The 21175-nt window shown below is 37.5% G+C and overlaps 1 pseudogene; it reads left to right on the forward strand.

The window, feature by feature from the left end:
* Window positions 1-9581: 9581 nt before the first annotated feature.
* Window positions 9582-10889, forward strand: LOC116480626 (FAS-associated factor 2-like; annotated as a pseudogene).
* The last annotated feature ends 10286 nt before the right edge of the window (window positions 10890-21175 follow it).

Below are 21175 nucleotides of genomic sequence, written 5' to 3' on the forward strand. Positions count from 1 at the left end.
TATAGTTTCCTTATCCATTACTTTATAAAAGGACATGTAAGTTTTCTCCAACTCTTAGTTACCACAAACAACTGCAATGAATATCTTGTGTATGTCTCGTTGCATATCTCTACAACTGTTCTTTGGGGTAAAAACTCATTAGAGGAAGTGCTACATCATAACATTTATACACATCTAATGTTATTAAATACTGCCATGCTGTTCTCCAAAATGGCAGCACCATTCCATCCAACCATAAACAGTTTTCTAGTATCCCCACCTGCACTTAGTATTATTTAATAACATAGTAAGTGTAAGATGGTCTCTTATTGTCTTAAATCACTGTGTGGATATGTCAGTCCTCCCCTGACTAATCAATAAAAGCAGTTCTAATTAAAGTTTTAGAATTTTTGAGGAAATCAAACTTTTTCTCATATTTATATAGAATAATTAAGGAGTAAAAATTAGGAAAGTCAATTTTATAAAAAAGGGCAGAGAAAGGAGCCTAATCTACAAGACATGAAAGTATATTATGGAGTTATAATAATAGAAACTTATGTTTTTGTCGGAGGAACAGGAAACTAGACGATTGGAACATAATTTTACTTCTTCATTTTTTTGAGACAGGGTCTCACTCTGTTGCTAAGGCTTGAGTGCAGTGATGCGAACTTGGCTCGCATCAACCTCCTTGGCTTCAACCTCCTAGGCTCAAGTGGTCTTCCACTTCAGCCTCCCAAGTAGCTGGGACTACAGGCACGTGCCACCATGCCTGTCTAATTTTTTGTGGAGATGAGGTCTCACTATGTTGCCCAGGCTGGTCTCGAACTGCTTAGCTCAAGCTATCCTCCTGCCTAGTTCTCCCAAAGTGATGGGATTACAGGCGTGAGCCACTGAGCCCAACCCTGGAACAGAATTTAAAACTCAAATAGACCCATGGGTGTATGAAAATTTTGTAAATAATAATAATAATGTGGAAGGTAATATTATTTGTTTACAATCTTCCTTCCTGGCCCCTGCCATAGTTTCATTATGGGCAAGCTTCCTGGACCTAAATGTTTGTCTGTCTCTCCCCACTCTCTCTATACAAAAGTAAACTCAAATGGATCAAAGACTGTATGGCAGGTACACCTGGCAGCAATAACTTAAGCATACTTTAAGAATGACCCTATGGTTTAAGAATGTATGTTCAGACTTCTGAGCTAAGGAACCTGGGAACAGCCAACCCACAGATTCATTCCTTATCTGTGAGGAACATCTGAACCTTCTGGGATATCCTGTGGAACTCAGGTATCATAGGGGATCAAGGTACTTTGTTTTGGGTTAAATGAAGGTTGCCAGGTGGAGATTGCTAGGGGAAGGGTGCTATGTGAAAATACTATATAAACTGCATGCTTTTTATAAGCAGTTGTGGTTCTCCTGCCCAGTCCATTGCCACCGGACTGCCCTGTATATAAGGCTTCTCAATAAGCCCTGTGTCTTGTTCACTGGCTCTGGGCCTCTTCTTCAGCCTCTGTTGACTGAAGTCAATAAGGGTCTGGCATGACAAAGACCTAAATGTGAGACCAAAACTATAAAACTAGCTAGATAAGAGGAAAAAGTTCTAGTGTTCTATAGTACTGTAGGATGACTATAGTTAACAATAATGTATTACATAGTTTCAAATATCTAGAAGGATCTTGAATGTTCCCAGCACAAAGAAATGATAAATGTTTGAAATGATGGATATACTAATTACCCTGATCGGATCACTATACTTTGTATGTATCAAAACATCACTGTAGGCTGAAGTGGACGGATTGCTTGAGCCCAGGAATTCAAGACCAGCCTGGGCAACATGGTGAAACCCCGTCTCTATTAAAACTGCAAAAATTAGCCAGGTGTGGTGGCACGTGCATGTAGTCCCAACTACTCCAGAGGCTGAGGTAGGAGGATGGCTTGAGCCTGGGAGGCAGAGGTTGCAGTGGGCCAAGATGATGCCACTGCACTCTAGCCTGGGGGATAGAGCCAGACCTTGTGTTGAAAACAAACAAACAAACAATCGCTATGTACCCCATAAATATGTATAATGATTATGTATCAATTAAAATATGTAAAAGATAGAGCTTATGAAAGGAAATTGAATTGAGAACTGGGGATTTGAGATAAAGGAAAAAGCTAATAATTACATTAAAACATTTAAAAAGTGGGGTTTAACATGGATAAATGATGGTAGCTTGCTAAGAAATTAATATTATCAACTCAATTCTGTACCTCTGAGGTTAAAAAAAGCCTCTGCTAGTAATTCACTGAGCTATACCACTTTTGGAAAGAATTCCACTTTTATTTTATAGTTTGATTAAGTTGTCTATACCAACATAAAATAAATTTAACATTTTTGCTTCAATCTTGAATAAAATTTGTTTTCAATGTATTTTATTAATTGTACTTTTTTATTTTGCATATTTATTTTTCTCATTAATTTCTTGATAAAATAGTCCAATGACATTATTTTGTTAATTTAAATTCATGTTTTCCCATAGGGCACACTAATTACTATACAGTTTGGATTTAAAGTCCATGATATACCTGATGAAAAAAACGAGAAACTCTCTTATTTAGCAGTCTAACTTCCTGAACATAATCAATAGCTTCATTGAAACGGAAGATCTAAACTTTGTGGTTAGGATTTCTACTTTTAGCCAGGCAGAGTAACTTACAGCAGAAAAATGCACCCTTTAAGAAAAAGTATAAAAATTGGATTTAAAAAAACCCAAAAGCTCTTTTTGGGTATTGGGAAGCTGCTAAGGCAATGCAGAACTTGAGAAGTCAAGATTCTGGAGAGATGAGAACTGTGGAGAGCTGAAAGGACATTCTGCAGCAATATTTTCCCATGGGGAGTTTCGCAATTCTGGGCTCAAGGAATGTCACTGAAAACCCAGTAAAGGGCTTGGGGAAAGGGCTTTTGCTGGAAGGCAGAGTAGCCATCAGAGCATTTGTCAATCCTGTGGGTGTGAAGAAATACATATTGTAGACTGGAGGGACAGAAAGCTGGGCCCAGCAATTGACCATTTTTTTTTTTTTTAAGACAGGGTTTCCCTGTTGTCCTGCGTGGAGTGCATTGACGCAATCACAGCTCACTGCAGCCTCAATCTCCAGACTCAAGTGATCCTCCCAATTCAGTCTCCTAAGTAGCTGGCACTACAGGCACATGTCACCATGCCTGAATAATTGTTTTATTATCATTATTATTTTTTTGTAGAGACGGGGTCTTCTTATGTTGCCCAGGCTGGTCTCAAACTCCTGAGTTCAAGAAATTGTCACACTTAGTGCTGGGATTACAGGATTGAGCCACCATGCCCAGCAGGGTGGTTTTGTTTTGTTTGTTTTTGTTTTTTTCCATTTTGCTGAATTCTGAAGCTATAAAATTCAGGAACCTAAGAAGCCAGGCAAAGAATGGAGTTCCCGGCAGTTGCACACGGCTGAGGAGTCAAGGATTAGAGTTCAGAACATGACATGGAGGCTGGAACCTGGAGAAGTCCCAGGCTTTTAGTTGGAACTTAAGCAGCTATGCTCTAGGGTGGCAGTAATACAAAGGTAGAAAGAGGCTGTGTGCAGTGGCTCACACCTGTAATTCCAACAATTTGGGAGGCTGAGGTGCTTGAGGCCAGGAGTTTGAGACCAGTCTGGGCAATGAAGTGAGACCCTGTCTCTTAAAAATATGCATAAAAAAATTTAGCTGGACATGGTGGCATGCACCTGTAGTCCTAGCCGCTTGGGAACCTGAGGTGGGAGAATTGCTTGAGCCCAGGTGTCTGAGCCTTCAGTGAGCTAGGATTGTGCCACTGCACTCCAGCCTGGGCAACAGAGTGTTTCTAAAATAAATAAATAAATAAAAGAAGAGGTGGAAAAAGCCTTAGTAAAACTGCAGCCTAACTTTGAGTTAGCTCGGTTCCTGATTGAATTGAAGTGGCTGGTTCTAACTCTACCTACCTATCAGAGGAAAGGATGAGCCCTCTCTGGAGATTCCTTCATCATCCAGAACTTCTGTAATTTTTCAAGATAGTATCTGACTGTCAATCAAAAAGTATTAGGCATACCAAGAAATAGGACAAAATGACAGAGAGAGAGGCAGAGAGCAAGAGAGAGGGGGAGAGAAATAAGACAGGTGACCCAGAATTATAGCTGTCAACAAATATTTAAATACGACTATAATAAATGTATTCAAGAAAATAGAGAAAAATATGGAGAAAATAGATTAAGAAAAAAAAAAAGAATTTCAGAGACAAATGGGACATAATGAACAGGTCTGACATATATGTAACTGGAGTCCCAGTAGACTAGAAAAAACTGGGAAAGCAAATGTTCTAAGATGGAAAAAGAAAGTGGAAAAAAAATGAAGAGTAATGAAAGAGCTAAATATATGGGTATATATGAATGGATTTTGACTGTATAAAGCAACAACAGTAATGCTGTTTAGAAGTTAAAACATACAGAATTTCACCAAGTCTGGTGGCTTATGCTTATAATCCCAGCACTTTGTGAGGATGAGGTGAGATGATCTCTCAAGGCCAGTTCAAAACCAGCCTGGGCAACATAGTGAGACCCATCTCTACAAAAATTAATTGGGCATGGTGGTGTGTGCCTGTAGTTCTAGCTACTCAGGAGGCTGAGATGGAAGGATCACTTGAGCCCAGGAGTTTGAGGCTGCAGTGATTCATAATCATGCTACTGCACTCCAGCAGCCTGGGCAACAGAGCAAGACACTGTCTCAAAAAAAGGAAAACAAAAGGAAAAATTTAAAAAATGTAAAATATATAAAATTGAATATACAATAACAACAAAACAAAAGACAAGATATGGTAAATGGAGTTAAAGTGTTCTAAAGTACTAGCATTGTCAGGGAACTGGTAAAAAAAAAATTTTAGGCTGTGTTATGGTTAAATTGTGTCCTCCTCAAAAGGTATGTTGAAGTCCTAACCCCAGTACTTCAGAATCTGACCTTATTTGGAAACAGGGTCATTTCCAATGTAATTAAAGTAGAGATGAGGGCATACTGGAGTAGAATGACACCATAGAGTAGAAAACAGCCATGTGAGGCCAAGAGATACAGAGAGAATACCATGGGAAGATGGAGGCAGAGATTAGATTGGAGTGATGCACCTACAAGTCAAGTGTATTAGTCAGGGTTCTCTAGCGGGACAGAACTAATAGGATAGATGTATACATAAAAAGGAGTATATTAAGGAGTATTAACTCACATGATCACAAGGTCCCACAGTAGGCCATCTGCAAGCTGAGGAGAAAGGAAGCCTGTCTGAGTTTCCAAAGCTCAAGAACCTGGAGCCTGATGTTTGAGGGCAGGAAGCATTCAGCACAGGAGAAAGATGTAGGCTGGGAGGCTAAGCCAGTCTAATCTCTCCACATTCTTCTGCCTGCTTTTTATTTTGGCCACACTGACAGCTGATTTGATTGTGCCTGCCCAGATTAAGGGTGGGTCTGCCTTTCCCAGTCCACTGATTCAAATGTTAATCTCCTTTGGCAACACCCACACGGACACACCAGGAGCAGTATTTTGCATCCTTTAATCCAATCAAGTTGACACTCATTATTAACCATCACACCAAGGAATGCCAAAGATTACTGGCTGTCATCAGAAGCTAGGAGACAAGCATGGAACAGGCTGTTTCTCAGAGCCCTCAGAAGGAACTAAACGTGCTCACATCTTGATTTTGGACTTCTAGTCTCCAGAACTATAACATTTTTGTTGTTATAAGCCACTTAGTTTGAGGTAATTTGTTATGACAGCCCTAGAAAACTAATATAGACTGTAATAAATTGCAATATTTAGGTTAATCACCAAAAGAACAACTAAAAAAGTATAACTAATAGATGGAAAAATAGAATAATATTGCATTATTTAATTAAATCCAAAGGAAAGTAAGAAATGAGAGAAAAAAACTCAGTTGGGTGAGATAACAAGTAATAAAATGGTAGACATATTAGTAATGATATTATATATTTCTTATTATATTGTATTAAATGTACATGTACTGAACATTCCAATTAAAAGATTGTCAGAAATTGGATAGAAAACAAAACTCTGCTATAGCTGCTTGTAAGAAACATAGCTTGATATAAGAACGTAGACAGTTTAAAGTAAATGGGTTAAAAAGTATATCATGCAAATTCTAGTCAAAAGAAAATGAATGTAGCTGTATCAATATAAATAAGAACATTTTAAGACAGGAAATATTACTAGAAATAGAGAAACATTTAATGATTTGGAACAGGTGTGCTATAGATTGGATGTTTCTGTTCCCCCCTCAAATTCCTCTATCGAAGCCCTAATCCCCATTGTGATGGTATATGGAAGTGGGGCCTTTGGGAGGTAGTTCATGAGGTTGGAAAGTGGAGTCTCATGATGGGATTAGTGCACTTATAATAAGAGACACGAGAGAGATGATCTCTGTCTCTGCCATGTGAGGATAAAAAAAAAGCAGCCATATGCAAATAAGAAAGAAGGCCTTCACAGACAATGAATGTGCTGGTACCTTGATCTTGGATCTCCTAGCATCCAAAGCTGTGAGAAATAAATGTTGAATGTTTAAGTCATTCAGTCTAGGGTATTTTGTTATAGCTGCCCAAACTGAGTAAGACAGGGTGAATCCTTTAGAAAGATATAACAAGTTTATACCTATATACACCCAGTAAATGGTTTTAAAGTATATGAAGCAAAAATCTTACAGAACCAGGAGAAATAGGAAAATCCACAGTCATTGTGGGATGCTTTCACGTAGCTCTCTCAAAAGCTGGTAGAACAAGCAGACAAAACATTAGCAAGTATATAGAAGATCTGAACAATATGATTAACAAAATTTAATCTAACACACATACAGAACATTACAGCCAACAACAACAGAATATGCATTCAATTCAAGTGTATGTGGAACATTTATTAAAATTGACCATATGCTGAGCCATAAAGTATACATAAAGTTTTCAAAGGTTTAAAACCATACAGATTGTGTTCTCTGAAACAGTGAAATCCAGCTAGATATAAATGACAGTTAACTGGAAAACCCTCAACTGTTATTAAATTAAGCAGTATAATTCTAAATACATTAGAGCTCAAATAAGAACTTGGAAACTAGATAGTATTTTGAATTGAATAATAATGAAAATATAACATTAAAACCCATAGCTTCTACTAAAGCTGTGCTTATAGAGAATTCTACAGCTTTAAAATGCATACTATTAGAAAATAAGCAAGGTTGGCTGGGCGCGGTGGCTCACGCCTGTAATCCCACCTCTTTGGGAGGCCGAGGCGGTCGGATCATGAGGTCAGGAGATCGTGACCATCCTGGCTAACATGGTGAAACCCCGTCTCCACTAAAAAATACAAAAGAATTAGCAGGGCTTGGTGGCGGGCGCCTGTAGTCCCAGCTACTTGGGAGGCTGAGGCAGGAGAATGGCGTGAACCCGGAGGCAGAGCTTGCAGTGAGCCGACATCGTGCCACTGCACTCCAGCCTGGGCGACAGAATGAGACTCTGTCTCAAAAAAAAAAAAGAAAATAGGAAGGTTGAAATGAAGACTCTAAATATTTATCTAAAAAAAAAAAAAAACTAGAAAAAACCCAGCAAAATAAATCTACCAAAGTAGAAGGAAGTAAATAATACATGTAAGAAAATAAATTGATTAAACAGAAAACAAGTGCACAATAGAGAGAACCAACACAACCAAAAGTGGGATCTTGGAAAATAATAATAAATTTGACAGGCCTCTAGCAAATAAATCAAAGGGAAAGAGAGAAAGAGGGAGATAGCATGAGCAAATGAGAGCAAGCAAGCACACAATTCCAACATCAGAAATGAAAAATGGACATTTCTACAGATTTTGTAGGCATGAGAAATATAAAAAGGTGATATTAAACACAACTTGCCAATGTTTTATAGACTCAAAGCTACTAAATAAATTGCTTCTGTAATTTAAAACCTTCCCATAAAGAAGTATTCAGGCCCAGATAACCTTATGGGTGAATTCTTTCAAATATTTAAGGAAGAGGTAACACTAATCTTACAGAACTTCCTCAGAGAATATAAATCAGTCAGGTTTCAATCAGAGAGGCAGAACCACTAAGATAAGATAAATAAATACACTTACGCATCTCATAACAAAGTTTTGGTCAATGACAGACTGCATATACGATGTTATAATGTTATAATGGAGCTGAAAACTTTATGCTGCCTAGTGATGCTGTAGCAGTGGTAATAGCATAGAGCAAGCATATGCTCTTTAAATATGTTTAGATACACAAATATCGTTGTGTTACCATTTACATGCAGTATTCAGTACAGTAACATACTGTACAGCTTTGTCACTTAGGAGCAATAGGCTATACCATATAACCTAGCTGTGGAGTAGGCTGTACCATCTAGGCTTGTGTAAGTACACTCTAGGATATTTATACAATGATGAAATTGCTTAATGATACATTTCTTAGAATGTATCGTCATCATTAAGCAACTCATGACTGTACACACATACATGCACATGTGCACACACACTATATATATATATATACATACATAAATATAAACACATGCATATGTATGTATGATTCGTTATAGGAATTTAACCTTGCACAATATAGGAGCTGGTAAAACCGCCTCTATAAGGCTGTTGTCTCTGTGTCCAATGCTGGACCTTGAAATCTGTATGACAAACAGTTGAGAAGGAAAGAAGGATATTAGGGGGTAGAACAGAGGCAGAACCTGGATCAGCTTAAGTCTCATTGCCTCTAGCCTTCGTGATGTGGGTGTCCAGCGGTAGAAACTAGTGCCACTTGCTAAGGAGCTGGAGGGGTTGAAAGAGGATTCAGGGTAATTTGGAGCAATTACAACCTGACTGTTGTTTCCACACCAACAAAGGTGAGCCAAGAGATTAGCTACAATGTACATGAGCTATAACAATGCCTGTTCTGACATATGAACATAAAAATTATAGCTGCTACTTTACTTCTGCTCTCCAAATCTCTTGCAAGAAAGGCCTCATATGGTCCACCCTAACCAAAAACCATCAGGGAAAAGAATTCTGGGAGATATAGTATTGCCTAGCTAAATCAATCCATCACAAAACCACCCAGACGTCAATTTTTTCCAAATGAATTTATTGGTTAATTCAATTTTAGTAACAGTCCCAGTAGTTGTTTTTGTTCCTTCTGTGGAAATGTACAAATTTATCCTGAAATTCATCTAGAAATGCAAAGAACCAAGAACAGTCAAGACGATTCTGAAGAAGGCTGGGGACTTAGACTACCAGATATTGTGACTTGTTATATTGCTAAAATAACAAAGCTCATGGGCCTGAAGACAGACAAATAGACCAATGCAACAGAATAGAAAATCTAAAAACAAACCCACAATATATGCAGTTATCTGATTAATGACAAAGATGAAACTGTAGTATAGTAATGAAATGAAAGTCTTCAATAAGTGGTGCTGGGACAATTTGATATCCATACGAAAATGAATATTTACCCTGCTCTCACTCAAAAGCAATTGCAGATATATTAGATATAGATATAAAAGGTTAAATAATAAAACTCTGCAGGAGTATAGAGGCGATGTCTGAGAAGCAGGATCTAACACAGGAGCAGACAGAGAAGCTGCTGCAGTTTCAAGATCTAACTGGCGTAGAATCTATGGATCAGCGTCGCCATACCTTGGAACAGCATAACTGGAACATAGAGGTTGCTGAACAGGACAGCTTGAATGAACAAGATGGTGTATGGAGTGTTTTCAACCCGCCTCCGTCCCCACCCCTGCAGGTTAATACAGCTGACCACAGGATCTACAGCTATGTTGTCTCAACACCAAAACCACGGGGTCTGCTTGGATGGGGTTATTACTTGATAATGCTTCCATTCCAGTCTACCTATTACACGATACTTGATATATTTAGGTTTGCCCTTTGTTTTATATGGCTTGACCTTCGCAGCCAGATCACTGACCCTGTTGGGGACATTGTTTCATTTGTGCTAGCGTTTGAATAGAAATATGGGAGGGCACACCTTGTCTTCTAGCCCAGAACACGCAGCCAGGCACTTAATGATGCCAAGCTGGAGCTTCACTCTTTGGTTTATCTTCTTGGAGATGATCAACAGGTCTCTGATAAGTTTTGCTGCAACACACTCTGTGAACCCAAAGTTATTTCACTAAAATTCTTTCTCTAGGATGCTCTTCTGTGCATGCTCTACAAACAAACCTGAGGGATACGGGGTCTTGTGGGCTTTATGAGAGAACACCTATCCATTCCTGGCCATGGTGATGCTGAAGGATCAGCGGATGGCTGTGGTGGGATGGCTAGAAGGCCTCCTTCAACCGGATGACCTCATTAACCAACTGACATCTATCATGGATACAAACCAGACTTACCTGGTGTGAGATGCCTGGAAAGGGAAGAAAGAAAACAGACCCAGGTGTTGAGACAAAAGCAGGATGAGGCCTACTTGGCTTCTCCCAGGGCTGACCAGGAGAAAGAAACGAAGAAATGGGAGGAGTGGGAGCTTAAGCAGCAGAAGGAGGAGGAGGTGCAAGAGCAAAAGCTGGCAGAGAAGAGATGGTAGCGGAATTTACAGGAGGAAAAGGAAAGGAAATTGGAATGCCTGCCCCCTGAAATTTCCCCGATGACCCTGAAAATGTCAAGATTATCTTCAAATTACACAGTGATTCTCAAGTAGAGAGATGATTCCACTTTTCACAGTCTCTATGAAATAATCCATGACTTCTTATTCTCCTTGAAAAAAAGCCCTGAAAAGCTTCTGATTGAAGCCAGTTTTTCCAGGCAAGTGCTGCCCAATTCCCCTATGCTGCCGGAGGTTGGACTCAGCCATACAGGAGTTCTGTTTGTTTAGGATCTAATCGACAAATGACATTTTTTCTTCCTCTCCCCTCCTACTCCCATCCCTAAACGAGACAGAAAAACACACAAACAAAACAGAAACAAAAACCAAGAGAGAGAAATTCATATTATTATTATGAAATATATTTTTTTAAAAGACTGCTGCATCCAAAGGAAGGATCAGAAGCCATGTTGCCTGCAAGACATCACAACTTGTTCGTGCGTACCCAAGGTTAGCAATGAACGTACCCACTCAGCAAGCTCACCTTTTCTTGATGGCCTCTGCACATGCACCATCCGGTAAACAGACTCTTCCCCTTCAACTCATCCATTGTCCCAAATGGGGAAGGGGACATTCCCACTAATTCTCATTGATTCTTGGTTTTATGGAAAATAGAGTGAAAAACTTCCACCAACCAGCTACTTGCAGCATCTTCTGAGGGCTTGCTTCTCCCACCTCTGGAGAGGAGAGGAAAGAGAAATTACACAGCAGAGATGTTCCTTGAACTGCCCACAATTTATGAATAATTTTGTTTCGGTTTTGCAATGACCAAGGGGGCTGAAAAAAAAAGTTCCAAGAAGAAGGCATAGATGACTATATTCATGAAATTGGAATAGACAGTGATATTCTAAAATTATTTTCATAGATTTAGGGGATATAAGTGCAGTTTTATAACATGGATATATTGTGTAATGGTGAACTTTAGGCTTTTAGTGTACCCATGACCTGAATAGTGAACATTGTACCCAGTAGGTAATTTTTCAACCTTTACCCCCTCTGCCACTCTCTCACCTTTAAAAAAATGTATTTATTCATTTATTTTGAGACAGAGTCTTACTCTGTCGCCCACCCTGGAGTGCAGTGGCATGATCCTGGCTCATTACAACCTCTGCCTCCTGGGGTCAAGTGATTCTCTGCTTCAGCCTCCCAAGAAGCTGGGATTACAGGCACCTGCCAGCATGCCCAGCTAATTTTTGTATTTTTAGTAGAGGTGGGGTTTCACCACGTTGGCCAGGCTGGTCTCAAACTCCTAGCCTCAAGGAATCTGACCACCTTGGCCTCCCAAAGTGCTGGGATTATAGGCGTGAGCCACTGCACCTGGCCCCTCTCACCCTTTGGAGTCTCCAATATCTATTATTGCCCTCTGATGTCCATGTATACCTACTGTTTAACTCCCACTTAGACGTGAGAACATGCTATATTTGACTTTCTGTTTCTGAGTTATTTTATTTAGGATAATGGCCTCCAGCTCCATCCATGTTGATGCAAAATACATGATTTCATTATTTTTATGGTTGCATAGTATTCCATGGTATATATATGTCACATTTCCTTTATCCAATCATCTATTGATGAACACTTAGACTTATTTCATGACTTTGTTATTGTGAATGGTGCTACAGTAAACATGAGTGCAGGTGTCTTTTTGATATAATGATTCTTTTCATTTGGGTAGACATCTAGTAGTGGTATTGCTGGTTTGAATGGTAGTTCTATTTTCAGTTATTTGAGAAATCTCCATACTGTTTTCCATAGAGATTGTACCAATTTACATTCCCGCCAACAATGTATATGCATTCCCTTTTCGCCACATTCTCACTGATATCTGTTTTTTGACTTTGTAATAATAACTATTCTGACTGATGTAAGATGGTATCTCATTGTAGTTTTAATTTGCATTTCAATGATGACTAGTGATGTTGAGCCTTTTTACCTGTTTGTGGGCTGCTTGTATGTGTCTTCTTTTGAAAAATATCTGTTCATGTCTTTTGCCCATTTTTAATGGGGTTATCTATTTTTTTCTTGTTGAGTTTGAATTCCTTGTAGATTCTAGATATTAGCCCTTTGTCAGATGCATAGTTTACAAACATTTTTTTCCCATTCTGTAGGTTGCCTGTTTACTCTGTTAATTATTTCTTTTGCTATATGGAAGCTTTTAGTTCAATTAAGTCTCATTTGTCTATATCTGTTTTTGTTTGTTTTTGATGACAGTCAGAAATTCTTTGCCTAGGCCAACATTTAGAAGACTTTTTCTGAGGTGTTCTTCTAGGATTTTTATAGTTTCAGGTCGTATATTTAAGTCTTTAATCTATCTTGAGTTAATTTTTACATATGGTGAGAGATATGAGTCCAGTTTCATTCTTCTACGTATGGTTATTCAATGTTCCCAGAATCATTTATTGAAAAGTGTGTCTTTTTCCCAGTGTATGTTTTTGTTGACTTTGTCTATTATAGATGTAGTTTATTCCTGGTCTCTATTCTTTTCCATTGATCTATGTGTCTATTTTATACCAGTATCATGGTGTTTTGATTACTATAGCCTCGTAATATAATTTCAAGTCAGGTAAGGTGATGGTTTATTCTAGCTTTGTTCTCTTTACTTAGGATTTCTTTGGCTATTCAGGCTCTTTTTGCATTCCATTGGAATTTTAGGATTTTTTTCCCCTAATTCCATGACAAATGACATTGGTAATTTGATAGGAATTGCATTTAATATGTAGATTGTTTTGGACAGTATGATCATTTTAACAATATTGATTTTTCCAATTTACAAGCATGGGATGTTTTTCCATTTGTTTGTGTCACCTACAATTTCTTTCATCAGTGTTTTGTAGTTCTTCTCATAAAGATCTTTTACCTCCTTGATTAAATGTATTTCTAGGTATTTTATTTTATTTTTCTAGCTATTGTAAATGGGATTCAGTTCTTGATTTGGTTCTCAGCTTGATTTTATTGGTGGATAGACATGCTGCTGATTTTTGTATCTTGATTTTGTATCCTGAAATTTGACTGAAGTCATTAATCAAATCTAAAACTCTTTGGAGGAGTGTTAGGGTTTTTCTAGAGATAAGATCATATCATCAGTGAACAGAGATACTTTGACTTCCTCTTTCTAATTTAGATGACTTTTATTTCTTTCCATAGGTAGGATTCCAGTACCATGTTGAATAGGAGTGGTAAAAGTGGGCATCCTCGTCTTGTTCCAGTTCTTAGGGAGAATGCTTTTAGCTTTTCCGTATTCAGTGTGATGTTGGCTGTGGGTTTGTCATATATGGCTTTTATTATTTTGACATATGTTCCTTTGATGCCTAGTTTGTTGAGGGCTTTTATCATGAAGAAATAATGAATTTTATCAAATGCTTTTTCTGCATCTGTTGAGATGATCGTGTGATTTTTGTTTTTAATTCTGTTAGTGTGGTGTATCCCATTTATTGACTTGTGTATGTTGAACCATCCTTGCATCCTTGGAATAAAACCCATCATGATGTTCTTTTTGATGTGCTGTTGGTTTGCTAGTATTTTGTTGAGGATTTACGTCTATGTTTATCAGGGATATTGGCCTATAGTTTTCTTTTTTTGTTGTGTCCTTGCCTGGCTTTGTTATCAGGGTGATACTGGCTTTGTAGAATGAGTAAGGGAGGATTCCCTCCTCGGCGTTTGGAACAGTTTCAGTAGGATTGGTACTGGTTCTTTGTACATCTGGCAAAATTTGGCTGTGAATCCGTCTTGTCCTGGATTTTTGTTATTGTTGTCAGGAAATTTTTTAAAAATTACTGATTCAATTTAACTACTTGTCATTGGTCTGCTCAAGATTTCTATGTCTTCCTGGTTCAATCTTGAGAAGTTGTATGTTTACAGGAATTTGTCCATTTTCTCTAGGTTTTCTAGTTTGTGCATATAGAGGTGCTAAGAGTAGTCTCTGATGATCTTCTGTATTTCTGTAGTGTCCATTGTAATGTCTCCTTTATAATCTCTGATTGTGCTTATTTGACTCTTCTCTATTTTTTTATTGATTAACCTAGCAAGGAGTATATCAGCCTATTTACCTTTTCAAATAACCAACTTTTTGTTGATCCTTTGTTTTTTTTTTTGGTCTCAATTTCTCTGATCTTTGTTATTTCTTTTCTTAGGCTAGATTTCGGTATTTCGGTGTGGTTTGTTCTTGTTTTTCTAGTTCCTTGAGGTGCAACATTTGGTTGTTAATTTGAGATCTTCCTGTCTTTTTGATGTAGGCAAGCTATAAACTTCCTTGTCAGTGCTGTCAGTGGGGTGTTGAAATTCCCCACTATTAATGTATTGCTGTCTATCTCTTTTCTTATGTCTAGTAGTATTTGTTTTATGAATCTGGGTACTTTGGTGTTGGGTGCATATATATTTAGAATTGTTACATTTTCTTGTTGAATTCTTTTATCATTTTATAATGACCTTCTTTGTCTTTTTTTCCTGTTGTTGGTTTAAAGTCTGTTTTATCTGATGTAAGTATAGCCACTCCTGCTTTCTTTGTTTTCTGTTTGTGTGGAATGTCTTTTTCCACTCCTTTACTTTGAGTTTGTAAATGTCTTTACTCATTAGGTGGGTTTCTTGTAAGCAGTATTTGGTTGGATTTTATTTTTTATCCACTCTTCCAGTGTATGTCTTTTAAGTGGAGCATTTAGTCCATTTACATTCAAGGTTAATATTGATATATGAATTTTTTTTCCCATTATGATGTTAATTGTTACCTAGTTGCTTTGTAGTCTCAATTGTGAAATTGCTTTGTAAGACCTGTGAGCTTTATACTTTTTGTGTGCTTTTATGATGGTGAGTATTGCCTTTTCATTTCCATGTTTAGAACTCCTTTGAACATTTTTTGTACAACTGGTCTAGTGTTGATGGATTTCCTTAGCATTGACTTGTCTGGGAAATACTTTAGTTCTTCTTCATTTATAAAGCTTAGTTTAGCAGGATACAAAATTCTTGGCCGGCAGTTCCTTTTTTTGGAGATGGAGTCTTACTCTGTCGCCCAGGCTGGAGTGCAGTGGTATGATCTTGGCTCACTGCAGTCTCTGCCTCCTGGGCTCAAGCAAGTCTCCTGCCTTAGCCTCTCAAGTAGCTGAGATTACAGGTGCACACCACCATGCCTGGCTAATTGCCAGCAGTTCTTTTCTTTAAGAAAACTGAAAATAGGACCCTAATCTCTTCTGGCTTATAAGATTTCTGCTGAGAAGTTGCTAGTCTGATGAGATTTTCTTTTTTTTTTTGAGATGGAGTCTTGCTCTGTAGCCCAGACTGCAGTGGTGTGATCTCGGCTCACTGCAACCTCCACCTCCTGAGTTCAAGCATTTCTCCTGCCTCAGCCTCCCTAGTAGCTAGGATTATAGGCCGCACCACCATGCCTGGCTAATTTTTGTATTTTTAGTAGAGACGGGGTTTCACCATGTTGGCCAGGCTGCTCTCGAACTCCTGACCTCAGGTGATCCACCTGCCTCCACCTGTGTCTGCCTGCCAAAATGTTGGGATTACAGGTGTGAGCCACCTCACCCAGCTGGGATTTTCTTTATAGGTGATTAGTTGCCTCTCTCTTGCTGCTTTTAGAATTTGTTTCTTCACACTGACTTTGGATAGTCTGATGACTATCTGGGCAAAGATTTTAAAAAGAGGACCTAAAGAATGTGCTAACCATAAAAGATAAAATTAATAAACTGAACTTTACTCATCAAAGGTAATATTAAGACCATAACTGGTCAAGCCCCAGAGTAGGAGAAGATAATTACAATATATTTATATCTTACCACTGACTCACACAAATTAATAAAGAAAAGATAGAAAATATGTGTTTTTTTTTTTTTTTTTGGAAACAGGGTCTTGCCCTATGGCCCAGGCTGGAGGGAAGTGGTGCAATCATAGCTCACTTCAGCCTCAAACTCCTGAGCTCAAGCAATCCTCTCAGCTTGGTCTCCCAAAGTGTTGGGATTATAGGCATGAGCCACTGTACCTAGCCTGAAAATATTATACAAAATGAAGAAAAGGTTGGAACATTCTTAACCAATAGGCATATAAACAATTTCATTAGTTTTCATGGAAAAGCAATTTAAAACTATAATGAGATATCACTATATACCCACCAGAATGGCTGCTGTTTAAAGGACCGACAATACCAAGTGCTGAGGAGGAAATGGAATAGTGGAGTTCATATCCTGCTTGTGGGAGTGTGGATTGGTACACCTACTTCAGAAAATTGGCAGTATTTACTAAAGCTGAACATATGCAAATTTCATGACCCAGCAATTCCACTTCTAGGTATATGCTCACTCAAACAAGTGCATACACATGTTGATTCAGCGTATATATAGAAACTTCATAACAACACTATTCATAATAGCTCTAAACTGGACACCACACAAATGATCATGAATAAGTAAGTTGTGATATACAGCAGTGAAAACAAAGTAGATGATTCTCCTCAACACAATGAAAAGCCAAACAAGTGGGATGATTCATATAAACTTCAAAACAGGCGAAAGCCATCTGCGTGATATTAGATGTCAGAATAATGGTCACCACTTCGGGGAGGTGATTAGGAACATCTGGGTGGCTGGTAGTGTTCTAGTTCTTGATCTAGGTGCTGGTTACTTGGATGTAACTAAACAAATAGCAAATAAAATTTAAAAAGGTAAAATATACAATTGCAGAAAAACGTTTATGTTAATTTCACTTTCTGAAAATCAGTCAAGCTATATGTTTACAATTTGTACACTTTTCTTTAGTTTTGTTATACCTCAATAAAAAGTTTACTGAAAAACAACCAACCACCCAACCAATCCTCTCCAAACTTGGTGCTGAATTTTTGTACTAATCAAATAACAAGGAATCAAATACTAAGGAAATAACAAAACATGTGAGTGGAAAAAATAATTTCCTTGATACAGTAGAAATTGTAGCGTATAACAAATTCTATTCAATGTATCATATTTTGACTTTAAAATACCTTTATGACCTAGAGAAAGGTGTGAAACAAATTCCAACTATAAGTAGTGATAGCCGATCTCTTTTCTTAAATATTAAAGAACACAATTTTTATAACCAACAAGTAACTTTTGATCTGACAATATAAACAATTACACTGAGATAATTTTTATATATGTCTTTCAGTCTCCAGGGCAAAATTCCTTACATCTTTTAGAAAATTTTCAGCCTGAAACAAATAAAATTTCTCTCTTATTATTTTCTAGGACACATTACATTTTTATCATATTGACTTTTTGCAATGTGGGGGTGAACAAATAAAGTAATACATGGACATTTTGTAGGAGTGAGCCTAGTAAATGGTTGCATGTATGCTTGCCTCTGTAAAAGGTAAGCTTTAAAACTTGCAAATTGCTGCAAGTTGGCATAACTCTTACAGTTCTTGGTAAAGACAGCCATCTAGTGGAAATAGTTCTATTGACTTTTGAAGGCTGGCAAATAGAATGAATATGAACCCTCAGTTCAACTTAAACTTCAATGTTGGTTTAAGGCTTAAGAAGAGGTAATCCATCTTAACAGGACATTTATAAAGTTTGGGGCACACATCATAATTTGCATTTGGAAAGTATTTCAATAATGTTCACAAGGTAAAATTCATTCATTTTTGTGAACTAATTATGGACAACGTGTTAATAAAATTTCAACTAATTCTAAAAAAAAAAAAAAAAAAAAAAGAAGAGGTATTAAAAAAAAGATCCAGTATTTAGATGCTCCTTATTTTATGTCCAGGTCTGGAACTGGGGAGGGAGTGTAGGTTGTGGGGTAGGGAAAGAAATTGGCACTTTGGTCCAGGGAGGAAGAGAGTGCCCTTAGAATAGAGAGAGTGCTGGACTCAAATATGCCTTGCTTTGGACTGTATTGAATGCTCTCTCTAGGTGGCAGAAAGAAGACAATTTGGTAGGAAAGCAGGAAGTTGTTTTTTTTTTTTTATGTAAGCTGAACAACCAGTGCCTAGTTGTGGTATACGAAGCTTAGTTAGTTGGTAGCCAGCAGCTCAGTAAGAGTTCTAGAATAAGTATTCCTTTAAGTTGATGGTTTAAATAACTAGAGCCTTGCAATATATCAAAAGCACACTACACGCTCTGATTAGGAGAAGGAATGGTATAAAGCAAAGAGTCTGAATTAGAACTATGAAGATGTGAGTTAGGTATGCTTCTGGTGTGTATAATCTTATGATTTTGCGTATTTTACTTACCCGAATTACAGTTTTCTTATTTATAAAAACTGTATAGTAACAAAATCCACTCCAATGACTTGTGCCCAGGGAGAGAGCAACTCTCTTTTTTTGGTTTGTTGGATGTTAGTTGTGAATTAGTGGTACCCAGAGGCACCTAGTAAAATTCTCTCATTATGGCTTATCGTTAATGTGTTTCTCTAACTTTTAACAGGTTTGATGATGGATGCCCTGAGCTGTAGGTCAGGTTTTAAACGCAGACTTTTTCTTACCTTTTATTTTCTTCTAAATTAGAAAATGCTAATTCACAATTGTAAGTCATTAAAAGAGCAAATATTTGAAGACTTTGTCAGATAGTTTTGGACTTTTGAGTTGCATATTAATCCAGAAATTTTGGAGAGATTTTTCTCTCAGCAGCACATTTGGTTCTCTTCTTGTTCAGATGCTGATATTTCAAATGTTTCAAACATATGAATGTCTAATAACACTCTGCTTGTGTGTGCATCTAAGAAATATTTCTTGATATTCTGTTGCAGTGTTTGGTTGTAGTTTTAAAATATGCTCTTTCTCTATCCATAGCTAGTATTCTATCACTACCAAATTCTTGATACAGTTTCCATTTCACATCACAGATGGACACAAAATAGATGTTAACCATATTCTCTTCCTCTGTAGCATGCATTTTCAGTGGTAAACACATAAAGTCATGAGGTCCTTCCTATATCGGGGTCCTCAACCTTTATGCTGTGGAATGATACAAGTCAGTGGTCTGTTAGGAACTGGGTTGCACAGCAGGAGGTGAGCAGCTGGCGAGTGAGCATTACCACTTGAGCTTTGCTTCCTTTCAGATCATTGGCAGCATCAGATTCTCATAGGAATGTGAACACTGTTGTGAACTGCTCATGCAAGGGATCTAGGTTGCATGCTCCTTATGAGAATCTAATGCCTGATGATCTGAGGTGGAAGAGTTTCATCCCGAAACCATCCCCCATCCCCATCCATGGAAAAATTGTCTTCCATGAAACTGACCCCTGGTGCCAAAAAGGTTGGGGACCATTGATCTATATAATATATATAATGTTAAGAGGTTGCCATGGCTAGAGTATTTGTCCCCTCCAAAACTCATGTTGAAATTTAATCCCCAATGTGGCAGTATTGAGAGGTAGGATATTTAAGGGGCGACTGAACCTTGAGGGCTCTGCTGTTATGAAAGGATTAATCTATTTATGGATTAATGGATTAGAGGGTTAATAGATTAATAGGTTATCATGGGAATGGAACTGGTGGCTTTATAAAAAGAGGAAGAGAGACCTGAGTATAGTGCGTTAACATGTTCAGCCTCCTTACCATGTGATCTCCTGTACCACCACTGGACTCTACAGGATTCCCACCAGCAAGAAAGCTCTCACCAGATGTGGCCCCTTGACCTTGGACTTCTCAGCCTCCAGAATTTAAGAAATAAATTCCTTTTCTCTATAAATTACCCTGTTTCAGGTATTTTGTTATAAGCACAGAAAGTGGACTAAGACAGAGGTGACTCATCATTTCAGTGGGTTTGAGCAACTATATAGAATGAAGTACCTTCTAGCACGGATATGTGATAGTAATTACCTTCCACATAGCTATATTTCAGATACTCAGTGTTCAATAGTGTTATTTGACAAATTTTGCAAATAGCTCATTATGCTTTCTGGGAGAAAACCATCAATTTTATTGATTATGGCTATTATTACAAATTTCTTACCAATACTATAACTTATACCTGTTTTTACTGTAAGGAATGAAACTTTGAATGATGTTTCTGTAATTCGGTCTCTTCTGTGCCTGTTGTAATCAAGATTCCTCAATTTAAGACTGGAGAGCATTATTTTGTGCATATTTGGTTACTGGAGAGATTGTGGTGCTTTAACTGAAAATGACCCTAATATTTCAAAGTCATAAACTATTTGATGAATTTTCATAAGAGATAATGTTCTGGAGACTAAGAGCAAATGGCTCATCAGTTCTCAAAAATTCTGTCTTCTGATGTCAATCATCATACTTAGTGGAACTTGTCCGTTAAAGCTTCTGTATGGAAAAATTACACTCAGATGTACCTGAACCAATTCTAGTTCTGTATTCACACTATAGACTTGTGATACAATTCATGATTGTAATATTTTGTTATAATTTTAATCACTATTTTTATACCTTAATGAGCCACTGTTGAGCTTCAATGTATATTTTCAAATCAGGGATATTACCCAATATAATAGAAAAAATTGCACATTTTACAAACATAAAAATTAATGCCAAATCATGTTTAAAAAGTTAGTTTTGATGAACTTTATTTACTTAATTTTTATCTAAGATTAAT

The sequence above is a fragment of the Hylobates moloch genome, unplaced genomic scaffold (genome assembly GCF_009828535.3).
Source record: "Hylobates moloch isolate HMO894 unplaced genomic scaffold, HMol_V3 SCAFFOLD_3, whole genome shotgun sequence".
In the NCBI taxonomy this organism is placed as follows: Eukaryota; Metazoa; Chordata; class Mammalia; order Primates; family Hylobatidae; genus Hylobates; species Hylobates moloch.